The sequence below is a fragment of the Schistocerca nitens genome, chromosome 7 (genome assembly GCF_023898315.1).
Source record: "Schistocerca nitens isolate TAMUIC-IGC-003100 chromosome 7, iqSchNite1.1, whole genome shotgun sequence".
Lineage (NCBI taxonomy): Eukaryota > Metazoa > Arthropoda > Insecta > Orthoptera > Acrididae > Schistocerca > Schistocerca nitens.
In genome coordinates, this window is record NC_064620.1 from 309,628,882 (window position 1) to 309,633,881 (window position 5,000).

The following is a 5,000-nucleotide window of genomic DNA, read 5'->3' on the forward strand; positions in this document are numbered from 1 at the left end:
AAGAAAAGTAATCGCTGACAGCACGAAGGATGTCACGCGACTAGTTAGCAGGCTAGAGTCTCGTTCGTTATCGGAATTAACCAGACAAATCGCTCCACCAACTAAGAACGGCCATGCACCACCACCCACCGAATCAAGAAAGAGCTATCAATCTGTCAATCCTTCCGGTGTCCGGGCCTGGTGAGGTTTCCCGTGTTGAGTCAAATTAAGCCGCAGGCTCCACTCCTGGTGGTGCCCTTCCGTCAATTCCTTTAAGTTCCAGCTTTGCAACCATACTTCCCCCGGAACCCAAAAGCTTTGGTTTCCCGGAGGCTGCCCGCCGAGTCATCGGAGGAACTGCGGCGGATCGCTGGCTGGCATCGTTTATGGTTAGAACTAGGGCGGTATCTGATCGCCTTCGAACCTCTAACTTTCGTTCTTGATTAATGAAAACATACTTGGCAAATGCTTTCGCTTCTGTTCGTCTTGCGACGATCCAAGAATTTCACCTCTAACGTCGCAATACGAATGCCCCCACCTGTCCCTATTAATCATTACCTCGGGTTCCGAAAACCAACAAAATAGAACCGAGGTCCTATTCCATTATTCCATGCACACAGTATTCAGGCGGGCTTGCCTGCTTTAAGCACTCTAATTTGTTCAAAGTAAACGTGCCGGCCCACCGAGACACTCAATAAAGAGCACCCTGGTAGGATTTCAACGGGGTCCGCCTCGGGACGCACGAGCACGCACGAGGCGGTCGCACGCCTTCGGCTCGCCCCACCGGCAGGACGTCCCACGATACATGCCAGTTAAACACCGACGGGCGGTGAACCAACAGCGTGGGACACAAATCCAACTACGAGCTTTTTAACCGCAACAACTTTAATATACGCTATTGGAGCTGGAATTACCGCGGCTGCTGGCACCAGACTTGCCCTCCAATAGATACTCGTTAAAGGATTTAAAGTGTACTCATTCCGATTACGGGGCCTCGGATGAGTCCCGTATCGTTATTTTTCGTCACTACCTCCCCGTGCCGGGAGTGGGTAATTTGCGCGCCTGCTGCCTTCCTTGGATGTGGTAGCCGTTTCTCAGGCTCCCTCTCCGGAATCGAACCCTGATTCCCCGTTACCCGTTACAACCATGGTAGGCGCAGAACCTACCATCGACAGTTGATAAGGCAGACATTTGAAAGATGCGTCGCCGGTACGAGGACCGTGCGATCAGCCCAAAGTTATTCAGAGTCACCAAGGCAAACGGACCGGACGAGCCGACCGATTGGTTTTGATCTAATAAAAGCGTCCCTTCCATCTCTGGTCGGGACTCTGTTTGCATGTATTAGCTCTAGAATTACCACAGTTATCCAAGTAACGTGGGTACGATCTAAGGAACCATAACTGATTTAATGAGCCATTCGCGGTTTCACCTTAATGCGGCTTGTACTGAGACATGCATGGCTTAATCTTTGAGACAAGCATATGACTACTGGCAGGATCAACCAGGGAGCTGCGTCAACTAGAGCTGAGCAGCCGGCCGCCCGGGAGTGTGTCCCGGAGGCCCGCGCGAACACGCAAGCGTCCGCTCAATTATTCCGCAAACAGGAGGAGGCTGGGCTCCCCTGCACGATACACCTCGAAACCCTCTCAGGTCCCGGCGGCGCGCAGCGCCGTCCTAAGTACTTGGTCGGGTTCGAGAGAGGCGCAATCGCCCGGAGATAGGCGAGTAGACGCTTTCAGTGCGACCACCCGTGCTCCCAACTGAGCTTGCCGCTGCCGACAGAGGCCCGGGAGCGTGCTGTCGTGGTGTTGCCGGCGGGAGACAACACGCGGCCACAAACAGTGGCCGGGCAGCTCCAACGCCAGCGCCACAGAGGGGCAGAGCCCCACTTGGGTGCCAAAGCGAACTCTCCCAGCACAGCGCACGCGCCAACACATCCGCACAGCTGCGATACAAACCACCTGCGAGAACCGCGGGGGCGACCGAGCAGCAGACGGCGTCGCGGCGCCGAGTGCCGGGCGGCGGCGCATCCTCAACGCACACAGTCCTCAATCGGACCAGCACACTGCAGATGTCCACCGCGCTTCGCACCGGGCCCGCGAGGACCCACTTTGGCCGCACGGCGCCGCGCGTTGGGTGCGCCGGCGCGCAGCTGCGCCGCCTGCCGCGTCCGTCGGCCGGCGCGCCTGCCACTGGGCGCCCCCACCAGCCGGCTGTAGCGCGTGCGCCCACGCAGCGCGCGGCCAGCACGCCGGGCGCTCCCCCCTCACCGGCCGGGGACGGTCCCACCCAGCCACCGCCGCGTATCGCTTCATACCCACATGCCCACTCACGTTCGTGGGTATGACGGGTGTCGCTGAAGCAACCAGTTAATACCTGTACCGATTGTCGCAATCAATGATTCACCTCCAGCGTATACAACCGCGCAACAACGGATTTCCAGTTCATTTGCGTAACTTGGGCAGCAAACGTAGACGTCCATCTACATTTGCAAATTCAGTGGGTCTTGCATGCCTGGATGATATGCGTCACGACACGCCACATCAGCCCACATACATGCTGCGACGTATGCACGAGAGAACACGTGGAAGGTGGCCCGCGTACGTATGCGAATGCCATTGCACAGCTGCGAAGCTCATTGAACACGCAAACTCCCGCCTGACGAACTAGAGGCGACAGGGGAGCGATATAAGTCTTACAGCAGTACACATTACAGTGGATAGCGGGACCATGTGGAACGTACGCACCACTCGCTAGATGTTGTGAGGGTACGCACCGTAACATGAATCAATACGCAGGACACCAGAGAGTGCGAGCACTGACCTATGTTGAGAGGGTTGCGATTAGGCAACGCTACATGAATGTTTCAATTCATATAACAATTACAGGTTAGGTTAGGGCGCAACGTGCGTTAGGTTAGGGCGCAACGTGCGTTAGGTTAGGGCGCAACGTAGGTTAGGTTAGGGCCCAACGTAGGTTAGGTTAGGGCCCAACGTAGGTTAGGTTAGGGCCCAACGTAGGTTAGGTTAGGGCCCAACGTAGGTTAGGTTAGGGCCCAACGTAGGTTAGGTTAGGGCCCAACGTAGGTTAGGTTAGGGCCCAACGTAGGTTAGGTTAGGGCCCAACGTAGGTTAGGTTAGGGCCCAACGTAGGTTAGGTTAGGGCCCAACGTAGGTTAGGTTAGGGCCCAACGTAGGTTAGGTTAGGGCCCAACGTAGGTTAGGTTAGGGCCCAACGTAGGTTAGGTTAGGGCCCAACGTAGGTTAGGTTAGGGCCCAACGTAGGTTAGGTTAGGGCCCAACGTAGGTTAGGTTAGGGCCCAACGTAGGTTAGGTTAGGGCCCAACGTAGGTTAGGTTAGGGCCCAACGTAGGTTAGGTTAGGGCCCAACGTAGGTTAGGTTAGGGCCCAACGTAGGTTAGGTTAGGGCCCAACGTAGGTTAGGTTAGGGCCCAACGTAGGTTAGGTTAGGGCCCAACGTAGGTTAGGTTAGGGCCCAACGTAGGTTAGGTTAGGGCCCAACGTAGGTTAGGTTAGGGCCCAACGTAGGTTAGGTTAGGGCCCAACGTAGGTTAGGTTAGGGCCCAACGTAGGTTAGGTTAGGGCCCAACGTAGGTTAGGTTAGGGCGCAACGTAGGTTAGGTTAGGGCGCAACGTAGGTTAGGTTAGGGCGCAACGTAGGTTAGGTTAGGGCGCAACGTAGGTTAGGTTAGGGCGCAACGTAGGTTAGGTTAGGGCGCAACGTAGGTTAGGTTAGGGCGCAACGTAGGTTAGGTTAGGGCGCAACGTAGGTTAGGTTAAGGCGCAACGTAGGTTAGGTTAAGGCGCAACGTAGGTTAGGTTAAGGCGCAACGTAGGTTAGGTTAAGGCGCAACGTAGGTTAGGTTAAGGCGCAACGTAGGTTAGGTTAAGGCGCAACATAGGTTAGGTTAAGGCGCAACATAGGTTAGGTTAAGGCGCAACATAGGTTAGGTTAAGGCGCAACATAGGTTAGGTTAAGGCGCAACATAGGTTAGGTTAAGGCGCAACATAGGTTAGGTTAAGGCGCAACATAGGTTAGGTTAAGGCGCAACATAGGTTAGGTTAAGGCGCAACATGGGTTAGGTTAAGGGATGGTGTATGAGGGGGGGAGGGGACGAGGTTCGTTCATAGTGATGATGGTAAGTGGACGCCTGAGGCACCCTGAGATGTGTCACGTCAGGATGCACCTTTGGCTCAGGGGAGGTGGTGCGCCGGTTCCGTGGGTGTGGCAAGGGAGTGGCAGACCTGTGTCTTTCATTCCTGCCATTGCTTATATGCTGTGAGACACGCCAGTGTGGTGGTGTTGGCTGCACCCCTGTGTAGCACATGTGTGGGTGTTTGTGGCTTATCTGCGTAATGATGGTTGTTGGAAGAGTGAGATATTCTGTTTTTGGGGTGGACCTCCTGGTTTTGTTATCATAGTGTGAATGGTGTAATGTGGCGGAGAGGATGCACTGGATGTTGTTCCATGGTGGTGCTTAGATATTGTGTCTGTGTCTGTTACAGCCAGAGAGTAGTGTGTGATAGGGTGTCTCGGTGACGTGTAGTTCACATTGTGTGCACAGACTGTCAGCATGTATAGGGACAGTTGTATGTCGTATGTCATCTATATTCCGATGGCTCTGCATCTATTAGTTATCAGCGCCATGTATCAGTTTAATCTGGTTGCAGTCTCGTGGTGTTCTATCTCTGTACAGTAGTAGAGGTGCGACTGCACTACGTAGCTACCCCTTGCGGCAGCTTTCCCCGGTGTATGGCATATGATTATCAGCAATGAGTCGATTAGTGACAACTGGTCGTGTGACAACGTCACATGTCTGCGGGTGGGATACGCTACAACCTGCTTGTGGGTCAGGGCTCAGTAATGCTCTCCTCACACTGAGCGCTCGGACCGTCATTACCCGTCTGCGTGATATATTGCGGAGCGCTTTTAGCCATTGCCAGAGTCTTTGCGACTGCGAGTGCAACGCCCATGGGGACCGACATGGTTGGGGCGCTTCC

At 54.7% G+C, this 5,000-nt stretch overlaps 1 non-coding gene across 1 annotated transcript in view; it reads right to left on the bottom strand.

Annotated features, from left to right (window-relative positions):
- The window catches only part of LOC126197298 (small subunit ribosomal RNA), a 1,909-nt gene extending 422 nt beyond the window's left edge, over positions 1-1,487 (bottom strand). The window contains exon 1 of the ribosomal RNA XR_007539670.1: positions 1-1,487. This exon is cut by the window's left edge and continues 422 nt beyond it. This is a non-coding gene — a ribosomal RNA (small subunit ribosomal RNA).
- Between the last annotated feature and the right edge of the window lie 3,513 nt (positions 1,488-5,000).